General features: G+C 53.1%; 1 protein-coding gene and 1 pseudogene across 1 annotated transcript in view; both read right to left on the bottom strand.

The window, feature by feature from the left end:
• Positions 1 to 2376, bottom strand: part of LOC146869007 (28S ribosomal RNA) — a 4337-nt pseudogene extending 1961 nt beyond the window's left edge.
• Positions 1 to 17747, bottom strand: part of LOC146869006 (adenylate kinase isoenzyme 5-like) — a 544010-nt gene that overhangs the window by 332273 nt on the left and 193990 nt on the right. The gene's annotated exons all lie outside the window — the stretch shown is intronic.

The raw sequence follows: 17747 nt of genomic DNA on the forward strand, positions 1-17747 counted from the left end.
GAACACTACATCTGGTTTTCTGAGTTCACCTTGACTATTTTTGACATGAGGCTCCCTGTATGTCATCCACCCACAACGTTTTGCTCTATCATTAGCAATTCCAACACTTTATTATGCCTTTTTATCCTTATGTCCTTGGTTTTAGGACATGCACCTGAAATATGTGAAATTGTTTCGCACACATCTTTGCAGTATCTACAAGTAGCAAATGTACGATTTCTTCCCCTAGTGATGGTTTCTCTAGTATACAGGACATTTGCTCTCAACATCAGCCCAGCTGTGTATTGATTTTCTTTTATTTTATTATGTTTGCTGATCCAAAAATTTGATATTCGATTACTTGCTAAGTATTTTATACCATCACCTTGGACAGGTAGATTTGCCCATTTCCCAAATTCCTCTTTCCTCCAATCATATGTTGCTACCAAATTCAATTCATGACTCAGAAATCTACTGTCTAAAATGTTGAGTTTGTGTGTTTTGATGATGCTATCAATTTTCCCATTGATTACTTCTCCAGCATACATGAATGAATGAGCTATGTACAGATCTGGAGCTTCCCTGAGATACAATAAGCTATTGACTTTGTTCAGACCAATTGTCGTACATAACTTTGGTATACTGAGGCCCCCAAAGGATCTTTTCGAATACAGGAGACCATCACATGTGTATGCCGGTAGGTGTAGAAAATGTTTGACATACTTTTTAATTGTTGATCCAGAATGTTTAAAGTTTTAGCTTCTGTTCCTGTCATTTCCAGTTTAAATGACAGTTTAGGGATCACATATTGACACAATATTTCTATTGTCGAGTTTTTGAGACTAGTCAACAAGAACCTAATTAATTTTGTTGTTGCTTGAATGGCCGGTGTGTGGATCAAAGTTCAGTCCGAGGTATCTCTCACTTTCTCCTGGATGAATGTTTTCAATGTTTTGTTTTTCAAATTGCCATGGTTTACAGTTGTTAACCAGGATCTTATCTTTATGGTCACTTATATAAAATCCATGTGTTTTTTTCACATTAAGTTTTAAGCCTGTTGTTCTACTGAATTTTTCAATGATTTTCAGATTTGTCCTCATTCCTTCCCAGGTGATGCTGAGTACTGCGATGTCATCGGCAAAGGGTAGAGCGGAGATTTGCTTAATGAGATCATCGGAGCCGAATGTGAAGCCCTTGCCGTCTTTCTGAAGATCACAGATCAGAGGATCCATGGCGATATTAAACAACAGTGGGGATAAAGAGTCACCTTGCTTAACGCCTGACTTCATTATTATTTCTGGAGTTGCTTCATTGTTTTTTCCCTTGAAAAAAGCTTTTGAGATAACTATGAACACCACTGCCAACGAGCTTCTGTTCTTTCGTGCCCCTTTTATAATGTTTAGCAGAAGAGTCAGATTTTCAAGACAACCTCTCACCTTCATGAAGCATTTTTGTCTTGTATTTATTTTAATGAAAAAGGTGAGTCTTTTAGTTAATATTTTTGTGAACAACTTCATGAATGCCGTACCGATGGTAATTGGACGCCAATTACTGATTTTTTTGAGTTCGCTAATCGGTACATTCTTCGGTATTAGTATCGACCGGTTCTTTTTAATACAGTCTGGTACTCTTCTCATCGATAACCAAGACGATAAGATTCTGGGCAGCAGTCTTGGTTGCCTGCTATGCACTTTATATAAGTCATTCAGACCAATCTTATCAGCCCTCACTGCTTTCTTTAAATCTGATTCATCGAAGGCTTTAGTTATTTTGAGTAGTGTCATTTCTTTACACAGACTTCCAATTTCCCATTAATCTGGTATCCGATCAATTGGGATGAATTTGGGATTTTTCTAGTTTTCTTTTTCAATTATGTCTTTATAGTTTTGGAAGATTTCGTCAGCACTGATTTGGCAGGTGGCATCTTCTGCCCCATCAGTGATTATCCTGGGAATTATCTTTTTGTCTTTTTGAAACAGAGAGTCATAGTTACTCCCGCGTTTACCCGCACTTCATTGAATTTCTTCACTTTGACATTCAGAGCACTGGGCAGAAATCACATCGCATCAACACCCGCCTCAGGCCTTCGCGATGCTTTGTTTTAATTAAACAGTCGGATTCCCCTGGTCCGCACCAGTTCTAAGTCAGGTGCTAGGCGCCAGCCGAGGCAGCACGCCGGCCCCCAGGAAGGGGGCACGGGGAGAGCCGACCACCGCAGCTGGTGCGATCCACAGGAAGGGCCCGGCTCACGTCCAGAGTCACTGCCTCCCCAGAGGGAGGCACCTCGTCCAGCCGTGGCACGCGCCCAGCCCCGCTTCACGCCCCAGTCCTTAGAGCCAATCCTTGTCCCGAAGTTACAGATCTGACTTGCCGACTTCCCTTACTTACCTTGTTCCAACATGCCAGAGGCTGTTCACCTTGCAGACCTGCTGCGGATATGGGTACGGCCCGGCGCAAGATTTACACCATCTCCCCTGGATTTTCAAGGACCAGCGAGAGCTCACCGGACGCTGCCGGAACCGCAACTCTTTCCAAGGCTCGGGCCCCTCTCTCGGGGCGAAGCCATTCCAGGGCGCCCTGCCCTTCACAAAGAAAAGAGAACTCTCCCCGGGGCTCCCGCCGATCGTTTCCCCGGGATCATTTGCGTTACAGCACTAGATGCTGCGAGGGCGCCCGACTCCGCCACTCCGGGTCTGGGATCTGAATCCGACTCCCTTTCGATCAGCCGAGGGCAACGGAGACCATCACCCGTCCCTTCCGAATGGCGCTCACCCATCTCTTAGGACCGACTGACCCATGTTCAACTGCTGTTCACATGGAACCCTTCTCCAATTCGGCCTTCAAAGTTCTTGTTTGAATATTTGCTACTACCACCAAGATCTGCACCTGCGGCGGCTCCATCCGGGCCCTCGCCCCGGTCTTCTGTGTGCACCGCAGCTGACCTCCTACTCATCACGGCTTAGCCCCCGCGGCTCTAAGCACCGGCGACAGCCGGGTATGGGCCTGACACTCGAGCGCCATCCATTTTCAGGGCTAGTTGATTGTTACACACTCCTTAGCGGATTATGACTTCCATGGCCACCGTCCTGCTGTCTATATCAATGTGAGAAGTTGGCCTGGTATATGATGTTCACTAGTTTAAGTGACCACCTTGTACCATGCCAAGCAACCCTTATGGTGTGGTTGTAAGTCAACTTTTTCGGACTAGCTGCCCTAGTGGTAGCGTAGGCTAAGCAGTCTTTGAGGCTAAACTCGTTAAAGCGTGTTAAGCAGGCTGTTTTACCAAATGTAACCCCCTTTATACCAATGAAAGGACACCACACAGATATACCAGATATATATTCAAAATATATATGTATTTATTTCTCAAAGTATCCCCTAGACTCTTTATGAGCACAGGAGCACAAATCGTTAAACAAGACAACGTTATAATATACAGAAGTTGCACTTTATATGGATGGGCCATGGTGGCCACTCAAGCCATATACCAAAATAGTGGTATAAGTACCATGAACAGGAAAGGGAAAAGGCCTAGGGCCTCTAGAATCGCTGGGCCTATGAGGAGCTAACTTCAGTTAGTGACCAGGAGGTCCACGGGTCGCGTGTGCAGTGAGGAAAGTCACACGCGTGCTCCCATAGGTTTTCAATGGATGCGTAAAAGTTAGAAAGTTACTGCAGAAAGGGTCTTCTGGATGGACTACGATCTCAAGATTCAAAACACAGACACTAGAGATGTTTCTCTTCACTTGGGCACCGGAGTGCCAGCTTTACCTCACCCACAGGAAGCGGGTGCATAGGTCTCGAAGTGCGTCGGGTTTCTTCTATCGATTCAATGGAGCCTGATGACAAAGATGCTGCAGGCGGTCGGTCCAGAAGAGCTGCGTTGGATCCAAGGGTGGATCGGAGTTGTAGAAGACCTGAAAGCAGAGGGGACAATGTTCACAGTCACTAGCCAGTGACCGGCGTGGCACCAGGTAGGTACCAGGCGATGTCGGGTGCAAACAGGTGGTTAGGTGTAGCTTGTCTCCGCAGCCACGTGGTCCCTGAAAGTTGACGACGTCCAGGAGTCGAGTCACGAGCTGTCCCACGCAGGCTCTCGCTGTCGGCGGTGTCGGCGACTCGAAAGAAGCAAACAAGCCTTGGCAAAGGCAGGAGTCGTGGAAGTTCAAGAAAGCTGATTGTTCTGACCAGCAAGGTCAGAGGGGCTGCTCTTTTGGAGAGCAGCTAGGGCCAGTCTGGAGCAACCAGACCAGCATCGGTGATTTTAAAATAGGTCGCCAAAATGGCCACTAGCCAACGGGCCAGGGACCGGGCAGGCGCGTCGAGATGCAAAGTGCAGAGGGGCCCCACGCAGATCGTGGAGATGCTGGAGGGCTCACCTTTGGTGCAGATGCTGCTCGGTGGTTGAGCTTCTCAGGACCCAAAGCACAACTTGGAGGGAGCCTCTGTCGTTGCGCTTGCAGCTTGTCGTCGGTCTTCCAAGGTGGCTGGCTCCACGTGTCTCGGTGCCTCCACGGGTTCCTTCTTCTCAGGGACTGTGGATCGGGCGGTGAGAGGTCTGGAGGTCCAGGTCTTGTTGGGCTCTGGGCTCGGGCTCCGGCGGGAGGCGGCGGCAAAGCAGACTTTCAATAGCTGGTTGGTGCTTGCGTTAGCAAGATGGTCACTCCCTGATCATAGGGGAGATTTCCTTCAGTCCTCTGTGCAGCAGAGCGTCGAAGTTCCCGTCTTCTTCTTGTGGTTAAGTTGATTCCAGGATGTCTGAAGTCTTAGGACACAGCTCCTACCTTTAAGCGGATTCTAGGGGCCGGACTACCTGCTAGGTCCCTCCCTAAGGGTGGGACCAGGAAGGGGGTTGGTTACACCCGCAATCCTTTGTCCAGCTCTCCCCAGGTCCGGGGCTGGTGTGCCCCAGGACCGGTTTGAACTGGCATATGCACCGAGGCTCCTTGTGAGCCTCAGGCATGTCTGGTTTCTTTCAAGCCCTACCTGACCAATACACAAAATCCTGTCTGGGGTGGTGCTCGCACCTCCCCTGGCAGGAAACCCTTTGTCCACGTCTCCCAAGCTGGAAGGACTCCCAGCAGCAGGAGGGCAGACTTGTGTCTGTGGTGGCAGCATCCATTTTGTGGAGCTGAGGCTATGTCTGATTTTACCCGGGTTTCAGGTACTGTACATGTCGTGTCCCTCTAGAAGGGTGGAATGCTAACCCCGTCGCCAGAATTGGCGAGGGGTTAGTATTCCAATTCGTATGACACCTTACTCGACATGTTTTGATAAAGCCAAACCAAAGATAGCATTTAACCGCGAGGTTCATAATGCACTTAAGAGTATATGGTATGACGATATCTGGAAACGGTAGAAGGAAGTTGTTCCGACCACTGCAGACAGGCTCAGCTCATGCCAGAGCACCATCTCACATGGAACCAAGCACTCTGCCTTCAGGATTGTTAAGGCCTGCCATAGGAGTGACTTATAGGTTAACATGTGTCCCATTTAAGGTTAGGTATAGGTATACTACACCTAAGTAAGAGGTGGTTACACCAACTTACCCCAGCTGAGAGATCAGCCAGTTGTGTCAAATTTGTTAGGCCAAGCCTGGGGTGGCATAATACATGCTTCAGCCCCTGGCAGGCCTTAGATACACCAATGCCCTGGGTACCTAGTGTACACTGGTACAGGGGCTCACAGGGTGATCCACTTCCAATTGGTTATGCACCTAGGGTGCATAGTGTCAATTTAGTTAGAGAGAACAGCAGGCTGGGGGTCTGATTAGCAGGCCCACAGCCTCAATATGTCAAAAACCAGTGAAGCAAAAAGCAAAAATTTGGGGTGACCATAGGATAGCAGACCCTACTCTTCTACACAACCCCCCCCCCAAACGCAGGGACATTAAACTAGCCTTGACCAGTCTCGTCTTCATGTCCTAAGTGGAAGTACCTGGAGAGACCATCTGCATTCCCATGGTCTGTACCTGGCCGGTGCTCCACTGTAAAGTCCATCCCCTGTAGGGAAATGGACCACCTAAGCAGTTTGGGGTTTTCACCCTTCATCTGATTTAGCCACAAGAGGGGCTTATGGTCGGTCTGAATCTTGAAGTGAGTGCCAAACAAGTATGGCCTCAGCTTCTTCAGGGCCCACACCATAGCAAAGGCCTCTCTCTCAATAGCTGACCAATTCTTCTCTCTGGGGGTCAACCTTCTGCTAATAAAAGCAATGGGTTGGTCTTGACCATCTACATTAAGTTGTGACAGCACAGCTCCCACACCCAACTCAGAAGCATCTGTTTGGACAATAAACTCTTTGGAGTAGTCAGGACTTTTCAGGATAGGTGCAGAGCACATGGCCTTCTTCAGGTCATCAAATGCCTTTTGACAGCTTACTGTCCACTGAACCTTTTTGGGCATCTTCTTGGATGTCAGATCATTAAGAGGAGTCACAATGGACCCATAGTTCTTAACAAACTTCCTGTAGTACCCAGTCAAGCCCAAGAAAGCTCGAACTTGAGTCTGGGTGGTTGGAGGGGACCAGTCCTTGATGGATTGTATCTTACTCTCCAGTGGTTGAACTTGGCCTCCACCTACAAGGTGGCCCAAATACACAACCTTACTCTGCCCTATCTGGCACTTAGTAGCCTTGATAGTGAGGCCTGCCTTTTGCAGAGCCTCAAGTACCTTCTTCAGGTGGATCAGGTGATCCTCCCAGGTGGAGCTAAAGACAGCAATGTCATCAAGATATGCTGCACAAAAGTCATCCAACCCAGTAAGGACTTGATTCACCAACCTTTGGAAGGTGGCAGGTGCGTTCTTCAGACCAAAGGGCATCACCAAAAATTGATAATGCCCACCTGGGGTTGAGAATGCTGTTTTGGCCTTAGACTCCTCAGCTAATCTGATTTGCCAAGAGCCAGCTGTCAAGTCAAATGTGCTCAAAAACTTAGCAGAAGCTAGTTTGTCTATGAGCTCATCTGCCCTTGGAATAGGATGTGCATCTGTCCTAGTGACAGCATTGAGTCCTCTGTAATCCACACAGAACCTCCTCTCTCTCTTGCCATCTTTGGTGTGAGGTTTGGGGACCAGAACCACTGGGCTAGCCCAGGGGCTCTCTGAGGGTTCAATGACACCCAATTCCAGCATTTTGTGTACCTCAGCCTTTATACAGTCCCTGACGTGGTCAGGTTGTCTGTAAAGTTTGTTCTTCACAGGCAAACTGTCACCAGTGTCCACCACATGGGTACACCAGTCAGTTTGACTAGGTATCAAGGAAAACATGTGTTGAAATGATTGTAGAACCTGTCTACATTCAATCTGCTGATGCTCAGTGAGGTTGCCTCCAAGGGTCACTCCTTCAACTGAACCATCTTCAGGGTTCTGAGACAACAGGTCTGGGAGAGGGTCACTCTCTTCCTCCTGTCCCTCATCTGTAGCCATGAGCAAGCCCATGTCTGCCCTGTCAACATATGCTTTTAACCTGTTAACATGGAGTACCCTGTGGGGACTCCTGGGAGTTCCTAGGTCCACCAAGTAGGTGACCTATCCCTTCTTTTCCAGGATTGTATGGGGTCCAGCCAATTTGTCTTGGAGTGCTGCTGGGGCCACTGGCTCCAACACCCATACCTTCTGTCCTGGCTGAAACTCAACCAAGACAGCCTTTTGGTCATGCCAAGCTTTCTGTAAGGCCTGGCTTGCCTCAAGGTTTTTGGATGCCTTCTCCATATACTCAGCCATCCTGGAGCGGAGACCAAGTACATAGTCCACTATGTCTTGTTTAGGCTTTTTGAGAGGTAACTCCCATCCTTCCTTCACTAAAAACAGTGGGCCTCTCACAGGGTGCCCAAACAACAATTCAAAGGGGCTGTAGCCAACTCCTTTTTGTGGGACCTCTCTGTAAGCAAACAGAAGGCAGGGTAGAAGGATGTCCCATCTTCGCCTGAGCTTTTCAGGTAATCCTTTGATCATACCCTTTAGGGTCTTGTTGAATCTCTCAACAAGCCCATTGCATTGTGGGTGATAAGGAGTGGTGAACTTGTAGTTGACACCACATTCCTTCCACATAGCTGTCAAGTATCCTGACATGAAGTTGGTACCTCTGTCAGAAACCACCTCCTTAGGAAACCCCACTCTGGAGAATACTCCTAGCAGGGCCCTGGCCACAACAGGAGCTGTAGTGGTCCTAAGGGGAATTGCCTCTGGATACCTGGTGGCATGATCCACTACCACCAGTATAAATCTGTGCCCAGATGCAGTGGGAGGATCCATGGGACCCACTATATCTATTCCCACTCTTTCAAAGGGGACCCCCACCACAGGTAGTGGTATTAGGGGGGCCTTTGTTGTGCCACCTGATTTGCCACTGGCTTGGCAGGTCACACAGGAGCGACAAAACTCCTTGGTATCTTCATTCATGTGAGGCCAGTGAAAGTGAGGGACAAGCCTGTCCCAAGTCTTGTTCTGGCCTAAGTGTCCTGCTAGAGGAATATCATGGGCCAAGGTAAGAAGGAAGCCCCTAAATTGCAGAGGTATAACCAACCTCCTGGTTGCACCAGGTTTTGGGTCTCTAGCCTCTGAATAAAGGAGCCCATCATCCCAATACACTTTATGGGTACCTTGAGCATTCCCAGCAGCCTCAGCAGCAGCCAGCTGTCTGAGGGGTTCAAGAGATGGACAGGATAACTGAGCCTGCCCCAAGTCAGCCCTGGAAGGTCCCCCTGTCCCCAGAAACTCAACCTGATCAGGTTCAAGCTCTTCAGGGACAGTTCCTTCAGGGTTCTCTAGATCATCTTCCTGGGAAGGCTGATCATCACCTTGAGGCAGGGGGGAAGGCACAGCCTTAACCCTCCTGTTCTTCTTCTTGGTAGGTGCTTGGTCCATTGTTCCAGGATCCAAGACCTGTGGTTCAGTAAGGCACTTTTTGGCCTGTGACCTGGTCACAGCAAGGACATGTGGTGATATACCTAACATCTCTGCATGTGTCCTGTACTCCACTTCTGACCATAGAGAACTCTCTAGGTCATTGCCCAACAAACATTCTACTGGGAGGTCTGCACTAACCACAACCCTTTTGAGGCCAGTTACCCCTCCCCATGAGAAGTTAACAACTGCCACACTATGTGAAGTAGTGGCATTGCTGGCATTGGTCACCAGGTAATTCTCACCTGGTATGTACTGTCCAGGGTCCACAAAGCCTGGTGTCACCATGGTGACACTGGCACATGTGTCCCTGTAGGCTTGAGCCACTTTTTCATTTATTAAAGGAGTCTGTCTGTACTTGCCCAGGTTACTGGGGCTCACAGTCAGGGACAAATCCATGTCCCCATCACAGATCAAGACTGCCTGTGTCAGGGTTCTGTCTAAGTCAGAATCTCCTTCAGTTCCCATAGTGATTCCCACTACACCCTTTGTCTGGGGACCAACACTGCTAACAGTAGTACTGGGAGCAGGTGCCTTAGGGGCAACAGTGTTGGGGGCTCCACCCTTTTTACAATCACTAGTCCAGTGAGTTGTATTCTTGCAAGATTTGCACCAGGGTTTCTTTGGACCTTCTTTCTTCTTCCCTTTAGCCTGGGACCCACCCTCGTTTGTACTAGTTTGGGGCCCTGTTGAAGACTTCTGGTCTTTAGATTTCTGATCTCCACCCTTTTGATCTGTTTTCTTCTGATCACCCCCTTGGCCCTGGTTCTGGTTCTTTTGCTTAACCCTGGTTCTGACCCATTTGTCTGCCTTCTTTCCCAATTCTTGGGGAGAGGTCAGATCTGAGTCAACCAAGTGTTGATGCAGTTGCTGGTTCTGACAGTTATTTAAAATCTGTTCTCTCATCATCAAATTGTACAATCCTGTATAATCAGATACCTTACTTCCCAGCAACCAACCCTCCAAAGCCTTAGTGGCACATTCAATGTATTCAGACCAGTCCTGAGTCTGTGTCTTTGGGGTGTCTCTGAACATTAACCTGTACTGTTCAGTGGTTAAGCCTAACCCATCAACTAGGACACTGTTCAGGGCTCTGTAATTTCTGACATCCTCCTCCCTAACAGTGAGGAGTCTATCTCTGCCTCTTCCTTCAAAGGAGAGCCAGAAGATTGCTGCCCACTGGTCTTCAGGAACCTGCTGCACTTTGCAGGCTTTCTCAAGAGCAGTCATCCATTTGTGGATGTCATCCCCACTTTTGTAGGGGGGCACAACCTTGGACATGTTCCTATTGTCAAAGACCCTATCTTTGTCCTTAGGGACAATTCTGCCACCAGTGGGTATAGACCCACTCTCTCTAGGTTGCCTAGCCTTACTCAGTTTCTCTTCCATCAGAGCTACTTCTAGCTCCTGTCTCCTGATTCTCAGCTGAGCTTCCTTCATTCTGGCCTCATGTTCCCTCCTCTGAGGGGTGGTCATCCTTCTCCTGGAGTGACCTTGAGAGCCTCTAGAGGTATGAGAAGCATTAGATTCACCTGAGTGATTCCTTTGCCTCCCAAGCCCCTGGTTAAGTCCACTGGGGAGATCCAATGGGATGATCCCATTGTCAGTCCCCAATAGCCTTAGGTTAGCTGGGCCACGTATAACACTTGGCACTGGGCTAGTTCTCCCTTCATCCTCAATACCTTCTGTATCAGTACCCTTATCACTTTCATCCTCTGTAGTATGATTCTCATCTAAGGGGTGACTATTGGAAAGGGGTACCTCAGTAGCATCTTCAGAAGGGGGGCCTCCTGTTCCAGTCCCTAAGGGGTCTAACTGGGAGGCTTTCTTGAGAGCTTTCTGATCTTCATCAGCCTGTAAAAGCTCTCTGAGTTCAGCAGAAGTAGGGTTCTTGGGCTGTTTAAGGCCCCTGATATTTGCCAACTGCCTGAGCTCATTTTGATTTAGGGTAGCAAAGATGGATGGTGCCCTCTGGGGGTCACTCTCAACAGAGATGGGTACATTGGACCCCTCTGCCCCAGCCATTGCTCTTAAGTGTGGGTGGATGTGTTGCAATCTACCTACACTTGGGTTTGCCTACTAAACCTATCTAGTAGTTGTAGTCAGGGTGTGCTACTCCCTTTGCTCTACAACAACTAAGTTCAGTAGAACTTAAGTATATCTATCTTGTTTTATATGTACCTACAGGTACCTATGTGATCTTTCAATGGGTAACCAAGAGATTACAATGGTAAAACACAGCAAGCTCAAATCCAACCGCTGCTCACCAATGTGAGAAGTTGGCCTGGTATATGATGTTCACTAGTTAAAGTGACCACCTTATACCATGCCAAGCAACCCTTATGGTGTGGTTGTAAGTCAACCTTTTAGGACTAGCTGCCCTAGTGGTAGCGTAGGCTAAGCAGTCTTTGAGGCTAAACTCGTTAAAGCGTGTTAAGCGGGCTGTTTTACCAAATGTAACCCCCCTTTATACCAATGAAAGGACACCACACAGATATATATTCAAAATATATATGTATTTATTTCTCAAAGTATCCCCTAGACTCTTTATGAGCACAGGAGCACAAATCGTTAAACAAGACAACGTTATAATATACAGAAGTTGCACTTTATATGGATGGGCCCCGGTGGCCACTCAAGCCATATACTAAAATAGTGGTATAAGTACCACGAACAGGAAAGGGAAAAGGCCTAGGGCCTCTAGAATCGCTGGGCCTACGAGGAGCTAACTTCAGTTAGTGACCAGGAGGTCCACGGGTCGCGTGTGCAGTGAGGAAAGTCACACGCGTGCTCCCATAGGTTTTCAATGGATGCGTAAAAGTTAGAAAGTTACTGCAGAAAGGGTCTTCTGGATGGACTACGATCTCAAGATTCAAAACACAGACACTAGAGATGTTTCTCTACACTTGGGCACCGGAGTGCCAGCTTTACCTCACCCACAGGAAGCGGATGCATAGGTCTCGAAGTGCGTCGGGTTTCTTCTATCGATTCAATGGAGCCTGATGACAAAGATGCTGCAGGCGGTCGGTCCAGAAGAGCTGCGTTGGATCCAAGGGTGGATCGGAGTTGTAGAAGACCTGAAAGCAGAGGGGCAATGTTCACAGTCACTAGCCAGTGACCGGCGTGGCACCAGGTAGGTACCAGGCGATGTCGGGTGCAAACAGGTGGTTAGGTGTAGCTTGTCTCCGCAGCCACGTGGTCCCTGAAGGTGGACGACCTCCAGGAGTTGAGTCACGAGCTGTCCCACGCAGGCTCTCGCTGTCGGCGGTGTCGGCGACTCGAAAGAAGCAAACAAGCCTTGGCAAAGGCAGGAGTCGTGGAAGTTCTAGAAAGCTGATTGTTCTGACCAGCAAGGTCAGAGGGGCTGCTCTTTTGGAGAGCAGCTAGGGCCAGTCTGGAGCAACCAGACCAGCATTGGTGATTTTAAAATAGGTCGCCAAAATGGCCACTAGCCAACGGGCCAGGGACCGGGCAGGCGCGTCGAGATGCAAAGTGCAGAGGGCCCCACGCAGATCGTGGAGATGCTGGAGGGCTCACCTTTGGTGCAGATGCTGCTCGGTGGTTGGGCTTCTCAGGACCCAAAGCACAACTTGGAGGGAGCCTCTGTCGTTGCGCTTGCAGCTTGTCGTCGGTCTTCCAAGATGGCTGGCTCCACGTGTCTCGGTGCCTCCACGGGTTCCTTCTTCTCAGGGACTGTGGATCGGGCGGTGAGAGGTCTGGAGGTCCAGGTCTTGTCGGGCTCGGGCTCCGGCGGGAGGCGGCGGCAAAACAGACGTTCAATAGCTGGTTGGCGCTTGCGTTAGCAAGATGGTCACTCCCTGACCATAGGAGAGATTTCCTTCAGTCCTCTGTGCAGCAGAGCGTCGAAGTTACCGTCTTCTTCTTGTGGTTAAGTTGATTCCAGGATGTCTGAAGTCTTAGGACACAGCTCCTACCTTTAAGCGGATTCTAGGGGCCGGACTACCTGCTAGGTCCCTCCCTAAGGGTGGGACCAGGAAGGGGGGTGGTTACACCCCCAATCCTTTGTCCAGCTCGCCCCAGGTCCGGGGCTGGTGTGCCCCAGGACCGGTTTGAACTGGCATATGCACCGAGGCTCCTTGTGAGCCTCAGGCATGTCTGGTTTCTTTCAAGCCCTACCTGACCAATACACAAAATCCTGTCTGGGGTGGTGCTCGCACCTCCCCTGGCAGGAAACTCTTTGTCCACGTCTCCCAAGCTGGAAGGACTCCCAGCAGCAGGAGGGAAGACTTGTGTCTGTGGTGGCAGCATCCATTTTGTGGAGCTGAGGCTATGTCTGATTTTACCCGGGTTTCAGGTACTGTACATGTCATGTCCCTCTAGAAGATTGGAATGCTAACCCCGTCGCCAGAATTGGCGAGGGGTTAGTATTCCAATTCGTATGACACCTTACTCGACATGCTTTTTATAAAGCCAAACCAAAGATAGCATTTAACCGCGAGGTTCATAATGCACTTAAGAGTATATGGTATGACGATATCTGGAAACGGTAGAAGGAAGTTGTTCCGACCACTGCAGACAGGCTCAGCTCATGCCAGAGCACCATCTCACATGGAACCAAGCACTCTGCCTTCAGGATTGTTAAGGCCTGCCATAGGAGTGACTTATAGGTTAACATGTGTCCCATTTAAGGTTAGGTATAGGTATACTACACCTAAGTAAGAGGTGGTTACACCAACTTACCCCAGCTGAGAGATCAGCCAGTTGTGTCAAATTTGTTAGGCCAAGCCTGGGGTGGCATAATACATGCTTCAGCCCCTGGCAGGCCTTAGATACACCAATGCCCTGGGTACCTAGTGTACACTGGTACAGGGGCTCACAGGGTGATCCACTTCCAATTGGTTATGCACCTAGGGTGCATAGTGTCAATTTAGTTAGAGAGAACAGCAGGCTGGGGGTCTGATTAGCAGGCCCATAGCCTCAATATGTCAAAAACCAGTGAAGCAAAAAGCAAAAATTTGGGGTGACCATAGGATAGCAGACTCTACTCTCCTACAATCAACCAACACCTTTTCTGGGGTCTGATGAGCCTCGGCATCGGGCGCCTTAACCCGGCACTCAGTTCATCCCGCAGCACCAGTTCTGCTTACCAAAAGTGGCCCACTAGGCACTCGCATTCCATGCCCGGCTCCACGCCAGCGAGCCGGGCTTCTTACCCATTTAAAGTTTGAGAATAGGTTGAGATCGTTTCGGCCCCAAGACCTCTAATCATTCGCTTTAGCAAATAAAACTGGGGGCTCAGAGCACCTGCTATCCTGAGGCAAACTTCGGAGGGAACCAGCTACTAGATGGTTCAATTAGTCTTTCGCCTCTATACCCAGGTCGGACGACCGATTTGCACGTCAAGACTGCAACGGACCTCCACCAGAGTTTCCTCTGGCTTCGCCCTTCCCAGGCATAGTTCACCATCTTTCGGGTCCTATCACGCACGCTCATGCTCCATCTCCCTGATGGAGCGGGCGAGATGGGCCGGTGGTGCGCCCGCCGCTGGAAGCGCGGCGGGATCCCACCTCAGCCGGCGCGCGCCACAGGGTTTCGCTCGGCACTCAGACTCGCGGACATGTTAGAATCCTTGGTCCATGTTTCAAGACAGGTCGGTGGGTAACCGACATCGCCGCAGACCCCTGGCACCCGTCATGGGCCTCCCAGCCCGACGGCGCGACGCGGTCGGGGCACACTGAGAACAGTCCGGCCCAGTCGACAGTCACGCCGGGAGCAGGGGGCCCGTCCCCCCTTCAACCGCCCAGGCGCGCCCCGAGGGTCGGCCGGGAACGGGATGCCCGAGGAACAGCGTGAGTGAGTCAAATCTCCCTCGGCCCCGTGGACACGGTGAAGCTGCTGCCCGGGGGGCTGTAACACCCTCTGCCGGAGCGCAGGGCCACCTGCCACCCCAAAGCCTTCCCAGCCGACCCGGAGCCGGTCGCGGTGCACCACCGCATAGGAAATGCACCCTGCGGGGCCGGGTAGGACCCGGGCGCCGGTCCCACGGAGGGGATCCGGCACTCCCAGGCCACCGACCTTCCCGCCGTGTTGAATCCTCCGGGTGGACTGCACGGACCCCACCCGTTTACCTCTCGATGGTTTCACACCCTCTTGAACTCTCTCCTCAAAGTTCTTTTCAACTTTCCCTTATGGTACTTGTTGGCTATCGGTCTCGTGCCCGTATTTAGCCTTAGATGTAGTTTACCACCCACTTTGGGCTGCATTCCCAAGCAACCCGACTCCGAGAATACCCGATCCCGGCGCCCCGGGGGCCACTACCGGCCTAACACCGTCAGCGGTGTGTGCCTCGATCAGAAGGACTTGGGCCCCCTGAGCGATGCCGGTGAGTTGGTCTTCTATATGCCACATTTCCCGCGCCTGCTGCTGGGCAGGGATTCGGCGCTGGGCTCTTCCCTCTTCATTTGCCGATACTGGAGGAATCCTGGTGAGTTTCTTTTCCTCCGCTTAGCAATATGCTTAAATGCAGCGGGTCACCACGTCTGATCTGAGGTCGTAGTTAGAAGAAAAACGCCAGAGCGTAGGGGGGAGCCGCCGGGGGAGACCAGGCCCCTGCCGGATCAGGGGCCTGGCGTCCAAGCAGCGCACGCACCCTCTTTCCCCGGATCAGATCTGGAGGGGGTCAGCCCTCCCCGGGAAGCTGGCCGCAGAGGTCGGCACCCGAGGCGCGTGCGCGCGGGCAGTCGGTGGGACATCACAGACAGGTGGCGGCACGCAGCCAGGCACCCCGGGACAGGCCCAGGGCAGACCAGTTGACAGGCCCCTTCTCAACCATGGAGGCTGCGAGGGGGACCCAACTGGCCCTCTGACCCGGGGCCCGCGGACACCTTGACAAGCAGGGGAGGCCTGCACGGGACCAACGGACCCTGTCCTGGGCCCTTGGTGGAGCAGCAGGCCAGGGGACGGGGTCCAGGGCCGGAGCAACCAACCCGGGGCCCGATAGGGCCCCTGGACGGGCACTCCCAGGCCCAGAGACGCAGGGAAAGCCTCCCCGGGCCCGCCGGACCCCGTTGTGGGACCCTGCCATGCGGCAGGACCGAGGACGGAGCCCAGGGTGGGGAGGCCACCCTCCCCGAGGCCCTCAGGGGCCCTGGCCGGAGCTCCTGATCCCAGCCAAGCAAGGAGAGGCTCCCTGGGCACAACGGAACCCCGTTCCGTCCCTTTGGCAGTGCGGCAGGCTGGGGGACGGGGCCCAGGGCCAGAGCATCTGATTCAGGGCCCAGCGGGGCCCCTGGACCCAGCAGGGGCTCCCAGGTCCAGAGGTGCAGGGGAAGCCTCCCCGGGCTCGCCAGACAGCATCCCGGGAACCCTGCCATGCAGCAGGACCGAGGACAGACCCCGGGGTGGGAAGGCTGCCCTCCCCGGGACCCTCAGGGGCCTCGGTTGGAGCTCCTGAACCCAGCCAAGCCAGGGGAGGCTCCCCGGGCACAACGGAACCCTGTCCTGAGCCTTTGGCAGTGCGGCAGGCTGGGAGACGGGGCCCAGGGCCAGAGCAATGGACCTGGGGCCCGGTGGGGGCCCCTGGATCCAGCCAGGGCTCCCAGGCCCAGAGGCGCAGGGGAAGCCTCCCCGGGTCCACCGGACCACGTTCCGGGTACCCTGCCATGCAGCAGGACCGAGGACAGAGCCCGGGGGGGAAGGCTGCCCTCCCCGGGGCCCTCAGGGGCCCCGGCTCCTGAACCCAGCCAAGCAAGGAGAGGCTCCCTGGGCACAACGAAACCCTGTTCCGGGCCTTTGGCAGTGCGGCAGGCTGGCGGATGGGGCCCAGGGCTAGAGCACCCGTCCCGGGGCCCGGCGGGGCCCCTGGACCCAGCCGGGGCTCCCAGGCCCAGAGGTGCAGGGGAAGCCTCCCCGGGCCCACCGGACACGCAGCAGGACCGAGGAGAGAGCCCGGGGTGGGGAGGCCCTCAGGGGCCTCGGTTGGAGCTCCTGAACCCAGCCAAGCAAGGGGAGGCTCCCTGGGCACAACGGAACCCCGTCCTGGGCCTTTGGCAGTGCGGCAGGCTGGGGGATGGGGCCTAGGGCCGGAGCACCCGACCCGGGGTCCAACGGGGCCCCTCGACCCAGCCGGGGCTCCTAGGCCGAGAGGCACAGGGGAAGCCTTCCCAGGCCTGCCAGACCCCGTCCCGGGCACCCTACCATGTGGCAGGACCGAGGACAGAGCCCAGGGTGGGGAGGCCGCCCTCCCCGGGGCACTCTGGGGCCCCGGTCAGAGCTCCTGAACCCAGCCAAGCAAGGGGAGGCTCCCCAGGCACAACGGAACCCCATTCTGGGTCTGTGGCAGTGCGGCAGGCTGAGGGACGGGGCCCAGGGCCGGAGCACCCCACCCGGGGCCCGGCAGGGCCCCTTGACCCAGCCGGGGCTCCCAGGCCCAGAGGCACAGGCCCGTCAGACCCTGTCCTGGGCACCCTGCCACGCGGCATGACCAAGGACGGAGCCCGGGGTGGGGAGGATGCCCTCCCCGGGGCCCCTGGGAGCCGCTGAACCCAGCCGAGCAGGGGAGGCTCCCCGGGCCCACGGGACCTCGTTTAGGCATCCTGCCACGCAGCAGGACCGAGGACGGACCCTGGGTTGGGGAGGCAGCCCTCCCTGGGGCCCCTGGACCCAGCCCAGCAAGGGGAGGCACCCTGGGCCCGCCGGACCCCATCCAGGGCAGCCTGCCATGCAGCAGGCCCAGGGACAGACCCAGGGCTGGGGCGGCATCCTGGCCCGTCCAGCTGCCGGCTGAGGACCGCTAGGCCGAGAGGGGTCCCAGAGCACCCTGTCCCTAGTAATCCAGAGGAAGGATACCCCCCTTTCTGGTAACCTGTGCACACCGCAAGACTGAGGGGACCCTAGGCGCAG

Source organism: Triturus cristatus, chromosome 1_2, assembly GCF_964204655.1.
Source record: "Triturus cristatus chromosome 1_2, aTriCri1.1, whole genome shotgun sequence".
NCBI classification, from domain to species: Eukaryota; Metazoa; Chordata; class Amphibia; order Caudata; family Salamandridae; genus Triturus; species Triturus cristatus.